Raw genomic sequence first — 23,128 nt, 5'->3', positions numbered from 1 at the left:
CTCACTGTTCATCCAATCGATCGACTTCAGTTAGCAACAGTAGCGAAGGAATCGCTCGATCGGGTTCAGTTAACAGCCATCGATCGACCGCTCGGGTTCAGTAGCGCGTAGCCTGCAGTGCAATCGCTCGGGTTCAGTTAGAGCCCAACGCCTTGCTCGGGTTCAGTTAGAGCCAACGCCTTGCACACACGCGTGTACGTGTACGAGAGAAACGTGCATCGCTCGGCCCCGACCTCCTACCGTAACCGGGAATTCCCCGATATTTTCCTCGCCCTCGCTTCTACCATGGTTTTTTCCGTCATGGACGGCCCAAAGAATGTCATGCAACTGCATCTCCGGCCCGCCCAGGATGAAAAGCCCATTTTCTATCATGTTTTTTTGTCATAGAAGTAGGAGCCCACCACATCTATGATGATATCGGGTTTTTTCACAATTATTGTCATAGAAGTGTCATATGTATGACAATTTTTTTTTTCGTTCGGCCCAAAATGTCACGGATGTGTCTTTTTTTGTAGTGAATCCTCTCACTCGGGGGCTTAGCTGCAGTCACGTACTGGCCTAAGTTTCTAAAATCCTATCGAGTGGAGAGCAATCCACCCACTCGGGGGCTTAGCTGCAGTCACTTACTCACCTAAGTTTCTAAAATCCTACTGAGTGGAGAGCAATCCTCCCACTCGGAGGCTTAGCTGCAGTCTCGTACTCACGTAAGTTAAAAACCATCCTGATCCGCAATGACGACGAAGTGCAGGTCATGCATAGCACCTAGTTCTCTTGTCCATGACCCACTCAACGGAGCTGTGCCACAAGTACAACATCCGCTACATCTCGATCCACAAGGAAGACGAAGTGCGGGTTGTGCACAACACATAGTGCTCTTGTCCATGACCCACTCGACGGAGCTGTGCCACAAGTACAACGTCCGCTCCATCCTGATCCGCAAGGATGACGAAGTACAGGTCGTGCTCAACACCTGGTTCCCTTGTCCATGACCCACACGACGGAGCTGCGCCACAAGAACAACGTCCGCTCCATCCCGATCTGCAAGGACGACGAAGTGCAGGTCGGGCACAGCACCAAGTTCCCTTGTCCATGACCCACTCGACAGAGCTGCATCACAAAGTCAATGGCAATTCCTACTTAAGAATCAAGTTTCACTCGGAGTCAAGAGAATCAAAAGTAGCAAAGATGAAGAAAAACATATTCAAAGAAAAACAAAGTTCAGATAAATCTCGCAGGGTTCAAGACCATAGATAAAAGTGCTCGGGCATTAGGCCCGAAGGAGTTTTAACGGCTACAAAATCACTCGGCATTCCGAGGAAAATTTAATTAAGGCTTAAAGTTTGTTCACTCCTCTGGAGGAGGACTGGCTAGCTCGACAAACTCGTCCAGGCCCATTCCGTCTGCGACGTGAGTGGACGCTTCAATGAAGGTCTCCATGAAGGACTAGAACTGGCGATATTTGGTGTTGGCGACCTTGAGCGCTGCTAGCTTCTCTTCCTTGCCCTCTTTGTAGTGGACACGAACCAGACACAGAGCCACATCAGCACCACATCGGGCAGAGGACTTATCCCATGCTTGCACTCGGCCAGGAATCTCATTGAGTCGAGTCATCCGAGACTCGAGGTCATTCTAGAACCTCTCCTTCGTCCAGAGCTCCGTGTCGACTGAGGAAACCGCTACCTTCAGTCGAGCCAGATAATCCACGACGCTGGCAAGACGAGATTCCAGTCGGAGTATGTTCATGGCGGCTTCATCCTTAACTAGAGAGTTGATGGGGTCCAAGTTCGTTTCGATCCGCCCAGTCTCTTCTTCAATGTTTCGGCAAACTGCACAACACAGCAAAATAATGATTCGAAGAGCCATATGAAGAATCAACAACTGTCAAGAGAAACCAGTCGACCAGGAGAAAATACCTTCAAGCATGGGGAATAACTTCTTGGCAAGTCCCCCAGATAAGCCTCCAGCTCATTCCTCTTCCGAGAGAGATCTTCAATCTTGTCGTTCAGGGCTACCTTGTCCTTCTTTAGACGTGTCACTTACTTGCTAGCTTTGGCAAGAGGAGTCTTCAGCTTGGCGTTCTCTTCCTCTAACATCCTGACTGAAGCCAACTTCTCGTCGGCAAGTGCTGTTTTCTCTTTGGCCTCTTTCTATGCCGCTGCAAGATCAAGGTCCTTCAGTGCCAGAGCCTGCCTCATTTTCTCTAAAAAAATAATAAACGACACTCGGTTCAGAAAGAAGACTGGAAAGATGACTAGGGAGACAGTCCAATCTCATAGTCGGAAAGTTTTTACCTTACATACCAGCTGTTTTGTCCTTGGCCTTTTGCAAGTTCTGCTTGGCCAAGTCCAGGTCAAGATTGAGCTGGATTTGCTTCCTCTTGAATTCAGCAAATTGGGATATGAGCTCACAGGATTTCTGGAGTCAGCAAATAAGATATGTCAGTTGATAGAATCAAAGATTATTTGCTCCCGAGTGATGAAGTACAAATTTAGGATATTATGAAAAAAGAGTTCTAAAAATACTGCAGAATCAAACATCCAACACTAGTCTCTGGGACTACACCTAGTGGGTGCACTTGGCTTGCCCCCACTGGTTTGGTTCGAAACTCGACTTAATCAGTCCAGTTGCCCAAAAAAAGAGGGAAAATCAACAACAATATTGGTTCCCAGACCACCACCGAGTGCCCGTAGTCGACTGCGGTCTCGAGGATTACACCCAGTGGGTGCACTTGGCGTGCCCCCACTAGTTTAAGAGTTCACTTGACAGGATCCATTCAAGACTGAGTGGATTTATTATCAAGAAATATCTAAGACCCCTGCCGAATCAAACATTCGACGACTGTCCCGAGGACTACACCCAGTGGGTGCACTCTACGTGCCCCCACTGATTCAAAAGTTCACTCGACATCGACTCAAGTGAAGAAGACTGCAAAGTAAAAGAATGCACCCAGTGGGTGAACATATGCACATGAAGTTTGAAATAGTTTGAAAACGCTCATCCACGGACATCTTACGATTAATAAAGCAGCAGTTCTCAAGTATCAAGTTAGAAGATCAGTGAGAAATCAACTAACCTAGACGTTGGCTCAAAGAGCTGCACTGGCGTCATAGGCGGCTTGGCTGGTCTCACGCACCATCTTCATCCGTTCCATCATAAGGCCTCCTTAGAGTATCGCTTCTTTAGCAGCACTCGCCCGATCCTTCGGGACATGATGGGTGACGAATAGCGGAGATGGTGGAACAATCACAACAATCTGAGGGTGTGAAGTATGGAGCTGAACAGATGAAGCAGGATCTTGGGCAGTCCACCCTGATGGATGTTCGGTCAACACAGGATTGGCAAAGGTGATAGAGGCTCGATTGAGCTCTCTAGTATGCTGGATCACCGGTTCTGAAAGTGTGTTATATCGACTAGAGGGGGGGTGAATAGGCGATTTTTATGAAAGTCTTCAAAACGTGGAAGTTATGAAGACAAACGACCGAAATAAACCTATTACCCTGCAGCGGAAGGTAGACTACACTAGGCAAGCCATAGTCAAGTATTCAATAGAGTGAAAGCACAATGACTAAGAGCAGCAATGTAGTAAGGATCAAGTAGGAAGAAATTATGAAGCCAAACAGAACACGCAGTCACTCAGTGAAGACAAAAGATAGTGCAATCATACAATGTATTCACAAGGAGTAATAGTACGTAAAGAGAAGGGAAGGATGAAACCAGTGACTTGTTGAAGACAATGATGTGTTGGACCAGTTCCAGTTGCTGTGACAACTGTACGTCTGGTTAGGGCGTCTAGGTATTTAAACCTGAGGACACACAGTCCCGAACACCCAGTCCTGAACACGCAGCTCAGGACACCCAGTCCTCACCGTAGTCCGCTTGAGCTAAGGTCACACAGACCTCGCCCAATCACTCTGGTAAGTCTTCAAGGTAGACTCCCAAACCTTCACAGACTTCATTCACCGGCGATCCACAATGTCTCTTGGATGCTCAGAACGCGACGCCTAACCGGCTGGAGGATGCACAGTCCTCAAGTGTAATAAGTCTTCAGATCACACAGACAAGAAGACTTAAGTGATGCCTAATTCTCTTTGGCTCTGGGTGGTCAGGGCTTTATCCTTGCAAGGAATTCTCTCTCAAATGCTTCGAGGTGGGTTGCTCTCAAACGACAGAAGCCGTACACTAACTCTGAGCAGCCAACCGTTTATGGTTGTAGGGGGTGGGCTATTTATAGCCACAAGGCAACCCGACCTGATTTGTCCGAAATGACCCTGGCTCACTAAGGAACTGACACGTGTTCCAACGGTCAGATTTCAAACTCACATGGCAACTTTACTTGGGCTGCAAGCAAAGCTGACTTGTCCGACTCTGGACAAGATTCGTTCTCATAGTCTTCACTCGAAGACATAGGTTTTGGTTAGGCATCACTTCAGTCATTCTGACTGGTTCTCTTGGACCCCACTTAACAGTACGGTGGTTCCTATGACTCAACAAAGAAGAAAAATAACTATGAAAGATCTAAGTCTTCGAGCTCCATAGGCTTTATGTGATGTCTTCTCTTGTCATAGTCTTCAATGTGAATATCTTCATATACCACCTTTGACTTCAATGTCTTCATACATTTTTAGGGGTCATCTCTGGTAGGAAAACTGAATCAATGAGGGACTTCTACCTGTGTTATCCTGCAATTCTTACAAACACATTAGTCCCTCAACTAAGTTTGTCGTCAATACTCCAAAACCAACTAGGGGTGGCACTAGATGCACTTACAATCTCCCCCTTTTTGGTGATTGATGACAAACTAGTTGAAGTTTTCAACGGGGAATATAATATGTGAAATTGTAAAGGATAAGGAATTGTCTTCATAAGTTGCAAGGGCTCCCCCCGAAGATGTGCATATAAGTAATTTGCTTTTGGAATGCAAATGCACATGGCAGGTTGTGCTTGTGGAGATCCTCTTCAACTTATGATGACAATCCACTATGCATGTGAAGGTATGTGAAGATAATGATATGCATAATGGAAAATGGACATCTGCAAAATGATCTAAGTGCAGAATTTATCGTCGCACATGCGGAATTTATCATCGCATCACAAGGTGGCAAATAAGTAGCAGACGACCATCGAGTTTTAAGTGTTACAACTCAAAGAACCAAATGTATCAAAACGAGAGTTGTAAACACAAAGCAAAATATAAAGCACCCTCCCATATGGACCCGCTTGAAGACTATCAAACTCGTATGCTTCTCCCCCTTTTGTCAGTAAGGACCAAAAAGGTTCAAAGACATAGAGCATCTATTCGTTCCCATGAAGAGTAGGTGATGCAGCAGGGTCGTTGGTGGTGTTTGGCGGTGCAGAAGAGCTTGGAGCAGTGTCGAAGCATGCTGAAGGAGGCGGCGGTGAAGTAGCATCGTCGTCATCCTCGATCACTCAGGCATTTACAGTTGCAGCAGAGGAAGAGAACTCAGAGTCTTCAAGAGATGGAGTTCGTTGCAGCACTGCCCTTCGAGGAGGTCTGGAGTCAAACTTGAAGCGCTCAGTGAAGCCATCCTCTTAAAGATCATCTTCAGAACACATAAGTGTCAGCCCTTTCCATGTGCGGCGAGATGTTTCATGGGCAACAAAAGCATTCTTGGTGGCAAGATTGCGAATGCGATTAACATCCACCAAGAGGCTTTGCATTTGACGCTTCAGCCAGTCATGATGCCTATCCTGTTTCTGATGAAGAGCCACAAGAAGCTCTCGGTCATTGAGAACACGAGTGCGCTTCTTGGGTCGTGGAGCAGTTGTACTGTTAGTGGCTTCAGTGAGAGCAGGATGCGGTGCACGTGTAGTGCCAGCCAAAGGATACACACGAGCGACTACTTCAACTCCTTCAATGTTCTGAGAAAAACTCTGATGCTCTGCATTCTGAAGACTTAGGGGTTCCTTGGCAGGCTCAGGATAGATGGCTTCAATCGACATATCCACATCAGGCAGAAAAATCCGATGATTGCAAGCAGATGGCTGATATGAGATAGTGGAGTGAAGTTTGATCAGCCGCATGACCCATGGGGTGTAGAACTTCAAGCCAAACGGATCAGAGCCTGATGCAGCAAGTTGGCGAACGAAGAAGTCCTGTGCATTGAAGCACTTTCCATGAAGAATATAGAAGACCAAAGTCTTCATTGCACCTTCAAGCTTGGCATGTGGAGAGTGCCCTTTGATGGGCCAGAGAGTTCACCTTATGATGTGATAAATAGTCCTTGGCAGATACTCTAGGTCTTCAACAAAGAACTCTTTGGGATATGCAGCATCTTGGGGTAATGGCTTCATCATACTGAGCATCTGACTCATGTTAGGTTCAGGCTTCTGAAAGATGCTCTCCACAGCTCCACTGTGAAGTTGACAGCCAGATTCGTAGAGATCTCCGGGAGTAGGCAGACTAGTGAGCTCAATGATGTCAAAGGCTTTGGCTTCGTGATGAACGTTTCCTGTCATCCACTCCAGGACCCAAGTCTTCGGATCTCTGTTATACCCGCGGATGTGAAGTGTGGCATAGAATTGGAGCAGCAACTCTTCATTCTAATGCTCTTGGTCAATGATGAATGGCAGCAATCCAACTTCTTTGAAGCAATCCAGAGCTTCTTCCAGACAGGGCAGACCAGCTATAGCTTCAATGTCAAGACGCTTGTGGGGGAAGATGCGACCTTGATTGTATAGAATGCAGGAGTAATAGCTTCGCTGCGGATAGCTCCAGAACCGATCAGATGATATCCTTTCCCTTGAGTAGGGGTTCCTGGAGCTATTGAAGAATGTGTTGTCTACTCTGAAGCCATTGATATTGAAGGATCCAGGTGCTGATGCAGGACCTGGGAACCTGGGATATCTTGGGATTGGCTTCTGTACCTGAGGCCTGTGCTCAACATGATAGTCGAACTGGGACCGGCAGCAGGTGCAGGAACAGAAGCAGTGGGATCAGTGGCTTCACTGACTTCTGATGCTTTTGTTGGGGAGGGCTCCACATTAGCTTCAGCCATGACAGCGTCAGTGGCTTCATTGGTGGTGGTGGTGGCAGCCTCAAGATTTTCAACCTCCACTTGGCGAGCTGGAGGGTCGGTCACAATCACGTTCTCCTCGAGAACCGCTTATTGGCGGGACAGGGGAGTAGCAGCTTGTGGGACTTCTTCTTCATCGGCTGATGTAGCCGGAATGTCTTCAGCAGTTTCAGCTTCACACGCAGAGACTGGAGGCCTAGGTCCTTTGCGAAGCTTGCGCAATGCAGGCGACACCTGTGTAGTTGGAGTTGGTTGGGCCTCAAAGTCTTCTTCCTCTTGTGGGCGATCAGCCCATGAAGCATCCTGAGCGATTGGCGTTAGAGGACGACCAATGCTGATGAGTTCGCTGTTCTCGAGCTGAGGAAGGACTGCACCATCTTCTACATGGTCATGTTGACCAATGTCTTCAGCAACGATGGGATCAGCTACTGGAAAGTCTTCAGCTTCATGAGCCTCTGTGAAAGCAGGCTCATGGATTGTCAGTTGGCGTTCAGCATCAGGACGAACCATGGAAATGGTTTCAACTATCAAAGGCTCTGTGGGAGCAACCCGATCTTTCTTGGTCTTCCTCTTCTTCTTGGAGGGGGCAGTAGGAGAGGCTTCAGGATGTTTCCTCTTCCTGGCTTCAGCCTCAGCAGTCCTCATCTTCTTGAACTCTGAAGTGGTTGACCGGCTTTTTGGCTTCGAGCCAGTCATTCTATTTGGGAAGACAATGGGATCTACTTCCTGCCTTGGTGCGTCAGGTTTAGCCGTAGCGGGCTTCTTCATCTTCTTTGCTGCCATCCTGGGTCGATGCCAGGATGCCCAAGGGCCTTGCGCTTCTCAGCCTCATTGTAGGCCTGCACACATTTGTCAACCAGAACCTTCATGCGCTCATGAGAACCTTGAGCTTCCGCATGTTTCTTGAGAAAGGCTTCCTTGAGCTCGTGCAGCATAATCTTGAAGTTCTTCACCTCTTGCATGCTGAGCTTGGCCATATGCTTCTTGAAATGAGCCTTTTCATAGTCAATCTTTTGCTTCAGTTCAACAATGCGCTGGGCGATAGCTAACTCTGAAGCAATGGTGCCATGGAAGGCGACAGTAAGGCCAATGGGTAGTTGCAGATCTTCGAAGCTGATCTTTGGCGTGTCAAACCATTCATCAATGAAGTTGTGGATGATTGTTACATCAAAGAGAGGCAGATCATTGAAGATTTCTGCTTCTTCTTTGCTCTTGATGAGTTGCTCAAGAGCGTCATCTTCAAGATCTTCATCACTTGACAGATCAATGGCATCATTGCGCAGAATGGCAGCAGCTGTTAGCTCTTGGCCGGTGTGTGGCAGAGGCATCTTGACCTTCTAGGGCTTGGAGATCTGTGACAAATCTTCAGACTGCACACTGTCTTCAGGAGGTGCAGTTGCCAGTGGCTTCGCCCATGAGAGTTTTGGAGAAGAGCCAGGCTTTGAAGCTTTTGGCTGCTTCTTTGGCTTCGGTGCTGCAGGCGCTTCATCTAATTCAGCGTCATCTGCAGGCTCGTTCACAGCAGTCCCTTGAACCAAGATATGGGTGATGAGACCTTCAAGGTTGTAGAAAGGACCGACGACATTGGGTTCTGCATCACGTGTGCCGTCAGTCCTTGGAGCAGAAGGACCAGGGTTGAAGTCTAGTCCCAATGTCTTCTTGTTCTACTTTGCTGAGTTCTGGGCAAACTGGAAGTTGCGCTTGAACAGAATGTCGTCACAACACCATAGCAGGGACGATGGGTCAGCATCCGCAGGTTGTGGTCCACGGACCATGCAGGGATAGAAGCCTTGTTCAATGGCTTCATCTCTGGTCCTGGGTTGAAGATTTTTGTAGAGGATGTCTCCCCATAGTCGCTTGATGGCATTCTTTTCAGCATACTCCTTGGTCACAAATATGTACTTGAACCACTGTTCTGCCCAATAGCGTCAAATCCATTGGATTCGTGTCTTGCGCTGATTGTAATCCTCTTCAGGATCTGTCTTGTACAGCTCTGAGAGGTCATCGGGCAAATCTCTTGATGTTTCTCCTTGATGCTTTCTGACACCCTTCCTTGCTGATTTTTCTGAAGCCATGAATCTTAATCTGAAAGGCTTGAATACGTTGAGAGGCTTCAAAGGTTTTCGCTTGCTGGACAAACAGGAACTGGCTTCGAGAGAGTTTATGTGATGCTGTAAGAATTCTGCAAATGAATGCAGACTATGAGAACCAAAGGATTCTCCCACGGACATGTACCTGTGACAGCATTAAGGTGCGAGGGAAGGGGAAGAGGTCATATGCATTCTCAGAAGATTTTGAAGATAAATCAGTTTAGAAGACATTGACCTCATCGTGCGAAGACATTCACTCATAGATAGGGAGTTGGTTCCAGATTTGTACGAATCCACAGATCAGTACAAGTGAGGAACCTAACTACTTTGTGAAGCATAAGTGAATATAATAGGCATGTTATGAGATGCAGTATGAAAGGGATCCAACTTGTGTGAATAGAAACTGCTTGTGGTAGAAAGTGATAAAGCTATACGATCAAAGGGGGCCGTAAAAAGGAGGTTTTATTTACCACATGAAGAACTGCTAGACGGAGTGGAAGAGGAGGCCGAGCAGTTCGATCTTCCGTGCCCTAACTTGGCGACGGAGGACACCTATGGCGACGGCGGAGAGGACGATGTCCGCGGTCGGCGTGAAGACGGCGTCGGAGAGGTTGCGGCAGCGAAGCGCTTCGTCGCCGGCGTCGTCGAGTGCTAGCGGTGGCACTAGGGTTCGTGCGAGAGTGGAAGAAGAGATAATGACTATGGTGAGGCGTGTATTTATAGGTACAGGGGTGGCACTGCGTTATTACAGAGGTGCCCCTGGCGATTCACATCTGATGGGCACATGGCCGTCATGCAGCATATCGGGGGTAGTTCCACGTCCCATGCACGCCTGGATTGTCGGTTGGTCATTCCCACTTCTCCGGGTTTCAGGTGAAGGAATGAGCATTGAAAACGGACTTAATGGTTGTCTCTGTATCTTCTACTGACAAGGACGCAGAGAAGACATTCGACAGTTTCAATAGAATGCATATGATTTGGAGAGATAGAGTTTGAGATAGAAAGCATAGAGAGGTTAGGGTCCGATCGCATTCACTCAGTTCAAAAGATTCAACAACAAGACATAGCTATAAGTGAATGTTGTAGAGGACAGAACACTAGTATATGTATATATATATATATAATCAACATAGTGAAGATAATCATGAAGACATGTTGAGATTGAAGCCAAACCAAATGTGAAGACATAGCTAATGTAACACCATGAGTGAAGCACTTCAAACAGAAAGTTTGGTGGTGGCTTTACCCACCGTATAGGAAGTATTAGACCCAGACACGGCGCACAATTATCGTGGCGCTCCAAAGTAAAATTCCACATTAATGTATTCACACTTAGAATGTATGTCTTCATTGATTGAAGATATACTTTTCTTCATGTGTTGCACATCTAAGTCATCAATATGCATAAGTGTTAGGATGTGTGCCTAATCACAGGACATTTGAGGATTCCAAGATATTTAGCTCACACCGTAACTTGCAAAATCTCTTCTCATCCAAGGGCTTGGTGAAGATATCTGCCAATTGCTCTTCAGTGTTGACGTGTATGATATCAATATCTTCCTTCACAACATGATCTCTGAGAAAGTGATGACGAATTTCAATGTGCTTTGTCTTCGAGTGCTGAACCGGGTTGTTGGCAATCTTGATGGCGCTTTCGTTGTCGCAGTAGAGTGGCACTTGCTTCAGATGAATGCCATAGTCCTTGAGTGTTTGCTTCATCCATAGAAGCTGAGCGCAGCAAGATCCAGCAGCAATGTATTCAGATTTAGCAGTGGAGAGAGATACACAGTTCTGCTTCTTTGAAGACCAACATACAAGTGATCGTCCCAAAAAATGACATGTGCCTGATGTAGACTTGCGATCCACCTTGTCACCAGCATAATCAGCATCCGAGAATCCAACCAGATCAAACTCTGAGCCCTTTGGATACCATAATCCTAGAGTTGGGGTGTGAGCCAAATATCGAAGAATTTGCTTCACAGCTAAGTGATGCGACTCCTTTGGTGCCGCTTGGAATCGAGCACACATGCAAACACTAAGCATAATATCTGGCCTAGATGCACATAGATAAAGTAAAGAACCAATCATGGAGTGGTATACCTTTTGATCGAACTCTTTACCATTGTCGTCGGGACCTAGATGATGTTTGGCTGGCATTGGCGTCGTGAAGCCTTTGCAGTCTTGCATACCAAACTTCTTCAGGCAATCTTTGAGATACTTCTCTTGAGATATGAAGATGCAGTTGCGTTGCCGTCGTATTTGGAGACCGAGGAAGAACTTCAGCTCTCCCATCATGGATATCTAATATTGCTCTTGCATCATATATCCAAACTCTTCACTGTACTTCTGTTGGTGCAGCCGAAGATAATGTCATCCACATATATTTGGCCCACAAACAGTTCACCATCATATGTCTTCGTGAAGAGAGTGGGGTCGAGGGAACCAGGTATGAAGCCTTTGCTCTTCAGGAAGTATTTGATTGTGTCATACCAAGCCCGAGGGGCTTGTTTGAGGCCATACAGTGCCTTGTTGAGCTTGTATACCATGTCAGGATGTTTTGGATCTTCAAAGCCAGGCGGTTGTGCAACATACACTTCTTCTTCAATCTTGCCATTGAGAAAAGCACTCTTCACATCCATTTGATATAGAAGTATGTTATGATGATTCGCATAGGCTAGCAGTATGCGTATGGCTTCAAGTCGAGCCACAGGAGCAAATGTTTCATCGAAGTCAATGCCTTCCACTTGAGTATATCCTTGAGCAACGAGGCGAGCTTTGTTTCTGACAACTTGACCATGCTCATCTTGCTTGTTGCGGTATATCCATTTGGTGCCAATTATGTTGTGCTTCCGAGGATCAGGACACTTAACCAGTTCCCATACATTATTCAGCTCAAACTATTGAAGCTCTTCTTGCATGTCTTGAATCCATTCAGGTTCCATGAAGGCTTCTTCAACTTTCTTGGGTTCTGTTATTGAGACGAATGCGAAGTGCCCACAGAAATTTGCCAGCTGAGTCGCCCTTGAACGAGTAAGTGGACCAGGTGTATTGATGCTATCAATTATTCTCTCAATCCGCACTTCATTGGCAACACGAGGATGTACAGGGCGAAGATTTTGCTCTTGCTGATCATTGTCATTGTTAGTGGGATTGTCTTCAGACTGAGCATTGTTTTTAGGTTGATCAGGTTCGGAGATGATAAGTTCCTCTTTAGGTTGAGCTAAAGAGGGTATGATTTCTCCAGTTCCCATTAGCTTGATTGATTCGCTGGATGGAACTTCATCTAGCACATTTGGCAGGTGCTCTCTTTGTGAACTGTTAGTCTCATCAAATCGCACATCCACTGTTTCAACCACTTTATAGAGAAAGAGATTGAAGACTCTGTAGGAGTGCAAATCCTTTCCATATCCGAGCATAAAACCCTCATGTGCTTTTGCTGCAAATTTTGAAGTGTGATGTGGATCCTTGATCCAGCACCTGGCACCAAATACTCTGAAGTAACTGACATTTGGCTTCTTGCCAGTAAGGAGCTCAGAAGATGTCTTGTTCAGAAGCTTGTGAAGATAAACACGATTGATTGTATGGCATGCAGTATCAATGGCTTCAGGCCAGAATTTTCTTGGGGTCTTGTATTCATCTAGCATCGTTCTGGCCATCTCAATGAGTGTTCTGTTCTTGCGTTCGACGACGCCATTCTGCTGTGGCGTGTACGGGGCCGAGAATTCATGTGTGATGCCCAAGGTATCAAGATATGTATCAAGGCCAGTGTTCTTGAATTCAGTGCCATTGTCACTTCTGATGTGCTTTATCTTGGCGCCATAATTGTTCATAGCTCGATTGGCGAAGCGTCTGAAGACATCCTGCACTTCAGTCTTGTAAAGGATTATGTGCACCCAAGTATATCTAGAATAATCATCAACAATAACAAAGCCATAGAGGCAAGCAGTAGTAGTAAGAGTTGAGTAATGAGTGGGACCGAAAAGATCCATGTGGAGTAGTTCGAAGGGTCGAGTGGTTGTCATGATTGTCTTCGAGGGATGTTTGGCCCTCGTCATCTTCCCTGCTTCACAGGCACCGCATAAGTGATCTTTCTTGAACTTGACGCCCTCGATGCCTATGACATGCTTCTTCTTTGCAAGGGTGTGGAGGTTCCTCATGCCAGCATGCCCTAGCCTCCGATGCCAGAGCCAGCATTTTGAAGCCTTTGCTAGAAGACATACGGCAAGCTGTGGTCCTGCCGAAAAATCTACCACGTACAAATCATCTTTCCGATACCCTTCAAACACTAGAGACTTGTTAGATTCCATTAGTACAAGGAAACGATATTTTCCAAATATTATGATCATGTTCAAATCGCAAAGCATTGAGACAGACATTAAGTTGAAGCCAAGGGATTCAACAAGCATGACTTTATCCATGTGTTGATCCTTTGAGATTGCAACTCTACCTAGACCCAATACCTTACTTTTACCAGTGTCAGCAAATGTGATGTGACTCTTGTCGGATGGACGTAAGGTTGAGTCCATAAGAAGGCTTCTTTTGCCAGTCATGTGGTTGGTACACCCACTATCAATAATCCATTCTGAAGACGCTCGTGTCGTACCCTACAGTGCTGTTAGGGGGATAGGCTTCACGAAGAGAATTGTGAAGAAAAAACATTTAACGAACCAGTGGGTTATGAAAGCTTAGATCCAGATTAGGACTGATAGGGAGAGTAGCAAGTGATTCAGGAACGAAGTACATAGTAAGACCATTCGGGCATTTGATCTTGCGCCCTACAAGATGTTTAAGGTCCCCAGCAATAGCGTCAGATGATTTTGGTTTTCTGCTGGAGACCTTTCCCTGCAAAAGAGAGTTAAGCTTTCTCAGCCACCCACATCTTCAAGGATGGCTTAGAAGCAATAAGTCTAAGTGCAGCGTCTGAGAATTTTGGCTTTGGAGCCCTAGCAAAAAGTCTTGCAGGCGGACAATAGTACTCATAAGAATAAGCAGAATAGTTCTTGGTCTTAAGAACATGGCGGTTTGATGAATCGCGCTCATATTCATAGGCCTAAGTACGGTTTCCCTGCAAAACATTTGCGTTAGTGCGACTCAGGTGAGTCCTCTGTTTGTATGAAGCCTTTGGACCGTATGAAGTCTGTGGTCTGAGGTTTGTCTTCTTCACGTGTGGTGTCATGATGACATTCATAGGAAGATTCTCCAGACTCTTTTTCAGAACCCAGATCTTCTTCATAGGCGATCCATTCCTGCAGTTAGTACCAATGTACCTGGCAAACACTTCACCGTTTTGATTCTTAAACAGTTTATAGTTTGCATCAAAGGATTCATCAATGACAATGGGATTTGCACAAGAGAAGCCAGATAGATTGGATAGATCTGCTGAAGATTCCTTTGCAGCAACCCATGTGGTTTTGGGGTACTGCTCAGGTTTCCAGTAAGAGCCATCAGCATTCATTTTCCTTACGAACCCAACACCCTCTTTCCTCGGGTTTCGGTTCAAGATCTACTTTTTGAGGACATCACATAGTGTCTGATGCCCTTTAAGACTTTTGTACATCCCTGTTTCAAGCAATGTCTTCAACCTAGCATTCTCATCAGCAATAGCAGTGGAATCCTCAGCAGAGGGGTTAGTTCCCACATCAACAGTTGAAGATATTGCAACAGTAGCAGCAGTAGAACATTCAGCAACAGTAGTAGCATTATCACGCTCAATGCACTTAAGGCATGGTGGTTCAAATCCTTCCTGGGCGAAACTGATCTGTTTGGAGCGAAGTGACTCATTTTCCTTTTGAAGATCTTCATGAGCCGCTCTCAATTTCTCAAGATCTCGCTTCATTTGAAGATAATCATAGGAAAGCTTTTCATGAGTTGTTGAGAGCGTTTCATGACGACTTTCAAGTTCCTCATACTTAACGTGAAGATTTTTTATATCTTCAATTAAGGACTCAGAACGAGTCATTTCAGCGCCTAACAGATCATCGCTTTTGTCTAATAGTTTTTGAATATGTTCCATGGCTTTCTGTTGTTCAGTTGCAATTTTAGCAAGTGTTTTGTAGCTAGGTTTTGAACCACAATCAGAGTCATCGTCACTAGATGTTTGATAGTGAGTAGTGCGTGTGTTTACCTTGGCACCGCGTGCCATGAAGAAGTAGGTAGGAGCGGAGTAGTCCTTGTCATTTGCATCAGTGTCGGTGATGAGGTCATTATCTTCAGTGTTGAAGATGGACTTGGCAACGTATGCTGTAGCCAGACTTGCGACGCCAGAATCGGACTCCTCCTCAGACTCCACCTCCGCCTCCTCAGAAGCGGACTCCTCCTCTGAATCCATTTCCTTGCCAACAAACGCACGTGCCTTGCCAGATGAGCTCTTCTTGTGTGATGAAGACTTTGAAGAAGACTTGGAAGAGGACTTTGAGTATTTCTTCTTCTTCTTGTCGTCAGAGTCATATTCCTTGCTCTTCTTCTTCTTTTTGTTCTCATTGTCCCACTGTGGACACTCAGAGATGAAGTGGCCAGGTTTCTTGCACTTGTGACATGTTTTATTCTTGTAGTCATGAGCAGAAGCTTCATCATTCCTTGAGATTGATCGGGAAGACTTTCTGAAGCCTTTATTCTTAGTGAATTTTTGGAACTTCTTGACAAGCATAGCAAGTTCCCTTCCAATGTCTTCAGGATCATCAGAACTGCTGTCAGATTCTTCATCAGATGAGGAGACAGCTTTTGCCATCAAGGCACGAGTTCGCCCATAGATTGGACCGTAGATATCTGTTTTCTCAGAAAACTGAAACTCATGTGTGTTGAGCCTCTCAAGTATGTCAGACGGCTCGAGTGTCTTGAAATCAGGACGTTCTTGAATCATCAGGGCTAGGGTGTCAAACGAATTGTCAAGTGATCTCAGTAGTGTCTTGATGACTTCATGCTTGGTGATCTCAGTAGCGCCAAGGGCTTGAAGCTCATTCGTGATGTCAGTGAGTCGATCAAATGTGAGCTGGACATTCTCATTGTCATTTCTCTTGAAGCGGTTGAAGAGGTTGCGAAGGACACTGATTCTCTGATCTCTCTGGGTTGAGACGCCTTCGTTGACCTTGGAGAGCCAGTCCCAGACTAGCTTAGATGTTTCCAAGGCACTCACGCGGCCATACTGTCCTTTGGTCAGATGACCACAGATGATATTCTTGGCAGTAGAGTTCAGTTGAACGAACTTCTTGACGTCAGCAGCAGTGACACCTTCTCCAGCCTTGGGAACGCCGTTCTTGATGACATACCATAGGTCGACGTCAATGGCTTCAAGATGCATGCACATCTTATTCTTCTAGTAGGGATATTCAGTTCCATCGAAGACGGGGCATGCAGCGGAGACTTTAATTATCCCTGCAGTTGACATAGCTAAAACTCCAGGTGGTTAAACCGAATCACACAGAACAAGGGAGTACCTTGCTCTGATACCAATTGAAAGTGTGTTATATCGACTAGAGGGGGGTGAATAGGCGATTTTTATGAAAGTCTTCAAAACATGGAAGTTATGAGGATAAACGACCGAAATAAACCTATTACCCTGCAGCGGAAGGTAGACTACACTAGGCAAGCCATAGTCAAGTATTCAATAGAGTGAAAGCACAATGACTAAGAGCAGCAATGTAGTAAGGATCAAGTAGGAAGAAATTATGAAGCCAAACAGAACACGCAGTCACTCAGTGAAGATAAAAGATAGTGCAATCATATAATGTCTTCACAAGGAGTAACAGTACGTAAAGAGAAGGGAAGGATGAAACCAGTGACTTGTTAAAGACAATGATGTGTTGGACCAGTTCCAATTGCTGTGACAACTGTACGTCTGGTTAGGGCGGCTAGGTATTTAAACCTGAGGACACACAGTCCCGTACACCCAGTCCTGAACACGCAGCTCAGGACACCCAGTCCTCACCGTAGTCCCCTTGAGCTAAGGTCACACAGACCTCGCCCAATCACCCTGGTAAGTCTTCAAGGTAGACTCCCAAACCTTCACAGACTTCGTTCACCGGAGATCCACAATGTCTCTTGGATGCTCAGAACGCGACGCCTAACCGGCTGGAGGATGCACAGTCCTCAAGTGTAATAAGTCTTCAGATCACACAGATAAGAATACTTAAGTGATGCCTAATTCTCTTTGGCTCTGGGTGGTTAGGGATTTATCCTCGCAAGGAATTCTCTCTCAAATGCTTCGAGGTGGGTTGCTCTCAAACGACGGAAGCCGTACACTAACTCTGAGCAGCCAACCGTTTATGGTTGTAGGGGGTGGGCTATTTATAGCCACAAGGCAACCCGACCTGATTTGTCCGAAATGACCCTGGGTCACTAAGGAACTAACACGTGTTCCAATGGTTAGATTTCAAACTCACACGACAACTTTACTTGGGCTGCAAGCAAAGCTGACTTGTCCGACTCTGGACAAGATTCTCTCTCATAGTCTTCACTCGAAGACATAGGTTTTGGTTAGGCATCACTTCAGTCATTCTGACTGGTTCTCTTGGACCCCACTTAACAGTACGATGGTTCCTATGACTCATCAAATAAGAAAAATAACTACGAAAGATTTAAGTCTTCGAGCTCCATAGGCTTCATGTGATGTCTTCTCTTGTCATAGTCTTCAATGTGAATATCTTCATATACCACCTTTGACTTCAATGTCTTCATACATTTTTAGGGGTCATCTTTGGTAGGAAAACCGAATCAATGAGGGACTTCTACCTGTGTTATCCTGCAATTCTTACAAACACATTAGTCCCTCAACTAAGTTTGTCGCCAATACTCCGAAACCAACTAGGGGTGGCACTAGATGCACTTACAGGTACGGGCACTGATGTCGTCTGAGCTGTCTTGCTGGTTGGCGCCTTCCTGCCCGAGCTCCTGCCTCTCCTTCCCATAGGCCTTAGAGGCACATCTTCATCGTCGTTAGGAAGTTCAATCACATGTTGCAGCGCTGCAAAAGATTTGACCGTAATATATAAGTCGACATGCAAATCAATTGACAAAGTGGAGGCAAGATGGCAAAGTCACACATGCTTTGGAGGTGGCCGCATCTTCCATTTCTGCATCATCCTCATTCCTGTAAATATCCACATAAGTCCTAGAAGTAGCAACACTGCAAGTTCCTGAACTCACTCGGTTAAGCAAGAAAGCGAGTCGACGACTACTTAAGAAGTTCTTGAATAAAAAGAGAAAACAAAACACTTACCCTGAGGTGATGGGAACATCAATATTGATCTTAGGCAGGGTCTTCCAAGGCTTGGGAGCCGCAATCTTGGGTTGCTTTGGCGCCTTATTAGTCAGAATAGGGGAGGAAGTCCGAGTGCACTTCGCGCGACTTCCTTGCCACGGATGCTTGCGGGGTCATGGGTCTGCTGGGAACGCCTTTTAGTGCGGGGTAGGGAGTCAAGCTCCTCGTCGTCGCTTGAGTCCACACTCTCCTCCTCATCCTTGTCATTAATTTCCATTAGCCACTTCCGCCTCCACTCGCCTCTCCTTCCTGGTCCTACTCTCCGTTGGGCATCGAGTACATATCAGTGTAAATATGCAAGGCAAAGAATAACATAGACATCAGTCGGACACGAAGACTGTTGCAAATTACAATAAAGAAAGACTCGATAGTAAAGGACAGACCTTTTCAGGGTCATGGCTAGCGCAGAATGGTTGGACTCTTCTAGACCCCCGGGGGTTATCTTTGTTCCCAGTGATGCCCTGCAACCACTGCTCCACCATCTCCTCGTTAACCTCCTCTGGGTGGATCCGACTGGTGTCCTCAATGCTCGAGTACATCCACATAGGATGATCGCGGGCCTGGAGTGGCTGGACGCGTTGACTGAGAAACACTTCCATCAAGTCCATACCAGTCACGCCGTCTCGGGCTAATTGGACTACTCGCTCCATCAGCATCTTCACCTCTGCTTTCTCTGATGGAATTACCTTCAAAGAAGTGGGTTGCTGGACTCGCTCCATGGAGAAGTGAGGGAGACCGGTTGACAGGCCAGGAGTTGGTTGGTCCTTTGCAGTAGAACCATGTCGACTACCACCCTCTAACTGACTTGGGAAGAATCACAGCTGGAAAAGTACTTTTGCTTCTCATCTGAATACCCAGACCTCCACACATCTGGATCACATGCGTCTCTCTCATCACTCGGATTAGCCTTTTTCATATACTGAGAGAGACATGTAAAGATGTGTTTGAAGAGACCCCAATGCGGTCGATAGCCCAGGAAATTTTCACACATGGAAACAAATGCAGCAAGGTACATGATGGTGTTGGGGGTAAAGTGGTGAAGTTGGGCTCCAAAGAAGTTCAGAAAACCCCGGAAGAAAGGATGAGGGGGTCAAGAGAAACCACAATCAACATGGGTCGCGAGGAGGTCGCACTCACCCTCCTGCGGCTGCGGCTCAGTCTCGTTGCCAAGCAGCCTCCAAGATTCCAGTCACCCCGGATCCAGCAGGCGGTAGGCCGGACCTTGAGGAAGACCCCCCCCGACTCGTATTCTTGCCCTTCAGTTTCCCCGCCGCCGTTGTCGTAGCCTTCTTGGCACGCACCAGGGCCACCATCTTGTCCTTCCCCATCGCCGTGGGCTACTCACGGATGGTGCGGGGGCGTCGAGATCGGCGGAAGACAAGGTGGAGAAACAGAGGAAGGAGAAGGAGAATGGGATGCGTTGTGTAGACGCACCGGCCGCGGAGCCTTTTATTTGCCCGCTTCTGAGTGGCTGACATGCGGGCCCAAGAGATCCTGTCAAATCTCGCAACAGTTGCGGTCTCAGTACGTGGCGAAAAAGGCGGAGCGGAGATCGAGGCGCCCCTTCCTAATCTGTCCCGTTTATTGCGGCACTCTCCGCCCCGCGCGCTTCCCTAAATTTCAAATCCCATGAGATCCGGGAATGGTAGCGCAACCAATCACGCCCAAGATTTCATACCCCTCCAACACTCGAAGCATACCAGGATAATTTCACTGGACACAATTCTGAATGGATCAAGGCGATTGAAAATAAAGTTGAAGGTCCAGCGTGGTTCACCAACACAGGTAAGATGCCCCCGAAGCATGAGAACTGGGACGGAACCATCTTCAACCTCTTCTCCCCTCAGACCTCGATCCATTCAGGGGCTAATGATGAGGACATGTACCTAGGGTAGGGTAATAGGCCTGACCTAGACGCCCTCCCCAAGGACACTACCCTATGATCAACACCATTCAAAGAACAACAGTTTCCACCGACTGGAATCACCTCAGAGTGCAACACACTAGACCAACAACTCCACTCGGATATCCCAATTCCATTCGACCAGTATATCATCACTCAACCGAACAAGAAACCCCTCGGAGTACAGAAGATCTAAAGTCACTCAGGATGGCAACGGCTAGGCGTTCAGTCCATAGTGTTAATGATCATTTATATGTCTTTATTGCTGGCGTTACCAGTAATATCTCGCCTTAATGTACATTGAACCCTGTGTAACGTGGGACGGCTGGGGTCCTGGCGCACTCTATATAATCCACCCCCATCCTCTAGGACAAGTGTTCGCACCCCCTGTAACTTCACGCATAATCCAGTCAACCGCCTCTTGGCACCAAGACGTAGGGCTATTACTTCCTCCGAGAAGGGCCTGACCTCATAAATCTTGCGTGCACTATCTCGCCGTAGCTAGGATCTTGCCTCCTCCTATGTACCCCCCTTTATATTGTCAAACTTAGAACCACGACAACGTCTCCTTGTGGAAACCCTGATCCTTCATGTGAGATGCTCCGTTTTGGAAGGAGCGATCATCAAAACTTCTGCCAACACGGGGTCGTGATAGCACGCCACGGGCACACATCGACTTTGATGATGTCCGGACTCCATCTAAATTTCCTGTGATTAAAATACCAACTAGGCCTATGCTAGTGGCCGCACCTTGCGGCCGAAATGTTTGAAACTTCTCCCTGCTTCTCGAACAAATAGACGAAAACTCGCAAAGCGACACACAAATGATTTGTATTGCTACGCTGATCATAATGGGAGTATCATAGCTTGTATCATGCATGCCAAGTATGCAATTTTGATGAGCTATCATAGAATTAAATGAAGAAAGAGAGGGTTAAGTATCATATCATGATACTGTATCATAATAAATGCTATGCTACTATGTGTCATGCATGACAATAAATAAAATACTACATGATACTAACTTATGATACTATGCACGCATTACAGAGATAGTATCATATATATATATACTAGTATCAGATGCATGATACTAGTATATGATACTCCCCATTAGGCTACTTCCAATGCATTGGTGCTTACATGAGGTGCTAAGGATATTAAATACTTTAGAAACTAAAAACACCAATGCATAGGTGCTTAACTTGTGGGTGCTAAGTATCCTTCATTTAATGATTTTGCAACTAAAGTTCTTCATGCATTGGTGGGATTCTTCCATTCAAGTGTTTTACCTATGTTCTCCTGCTTGGCATTGTTTCTTCCTAGGGTCACCACACTCATCTCTCTCCTCTTAATTACCTTGCCACATTAGATTTTTTTCCTACATGGCAACCTTAGCACATGTACAAGGTGGAGCATTGGGAGGGGCCTTACAACCAGCCTTATCATATATACGAATATCGTGCATATGATACTATAGTATATGATACTACCTCCGTAATGCGCGCATAGTATCATAAGTTAGTATCCTAGGTTTCCTTATTAATTGCCTTGCATGACACAAAGTAGTACACCATTTAATATGATACGGGTATCATGATATGATACCACACCCTCTCTTTCCTCAGTTAACTGTGTGCCACTACATCATCCAAAAAGTCTAGTAGTTGGCATGCATGATACCGGTTATGAGACTCACATTACGACCAACCTTAGGGTGGCAATAGTGGTTGTATCATAGCTGATATCATGCACTCGGGAATAGCAAATATGATGATGTGGCAAAGAAGCAACATAGGTAGATACCGTAACATAATAAATATCATACACTACTTTGTGTCATGCATGGCCATAAATGCAGTCATCTATGATACTATGCACTATGAAGGTACGTACGTAGTGTCATAAGCAGGCTACTATAGTTATATGATACTCCCCACTATAAGGCTGGTCATAGTGGTGGTATCATAGCTGATATCATGCACTCGGAAAATAGCAAGTATGTTGATGTGGCAAAGAATTAAATAAGATAGAGAGGGTTAGAGTAATATATAGGTAGATACTGTATCATGTTAAATGCGATGCTAATTAGTGTCATGCATGGCAATAAATATGGTCATCTATGATACTACTCTATTATACTATGCACTATAATTAAAGGTAGTATCATACACTAGTATCATATATATGCATGATACTAGTATATGACATTCTCCACTATGAGTAGCCTAAGTATAGCCTAAATAAAACACCCACATGTAGTTGTAGTAGGTTTTTTGACTTTATATGCACTAAAATGCAAGGAAAGTGCAAATAATGACTTAAACATAGCGGACGAGACCTGAAAATGGGCCAGAAAATCAAACCAAGGGTATATCCGTGATTGTCTACCAGGATTTTTTTCCGAGGCGGAATGATGTAATAACTAACGATTTGGAGTCCGAAGTGCCGCATCTCCTTTTGGAAACTAGGATACTTCTTGTGAGATGCTCTGGTATGGAAGGTGCGAGCACCATAACTGGTGCCAAACTTTACCAAAAAATTTCCATGCGATCGTGAGAGAACACCACAGTGACACAATGATTTTCGTTATTTTTCGGACTCTATATGCATTTCCTGAAATTAAAATACCAACAAGGCCTACGCCTCTGGCTGCACCCTGCGGCCGATCTGTTTGAAGTTTTTTCCCATTTCTCGGACATTGAATAAAAACTCGTAAAGCGACACACAACGATGAACTCATGTTTTCATTCAAACAAAAAAATGATGTTAGTTAATGTAAATGTTTTCAAATAGCACACAGTTCACTCAAGAAAGACGTGCGCCCACTAAACCGTGGCCCAAG

The sequence above is a fragment of the Triticum dicoccoides genome, chromosome 3A, assembly GCF_002162155.2.
Source record: "Triticum dicoccoides isolate Atlit2015 ecotype Zavitan chromosome 3A, WEW_v2.0, whole genome shotgun sequence".
Classification (NCBI taxonomy): domain Eukaryota; kingdom Viridiplantae; phylum Streptophyta; class Magnoliopsida; order Poales; family Poaceae; genus Triticum; species Triticum dicoccoides.
This window is presented reverse-complemented; position numbering follows the sequence as displayed.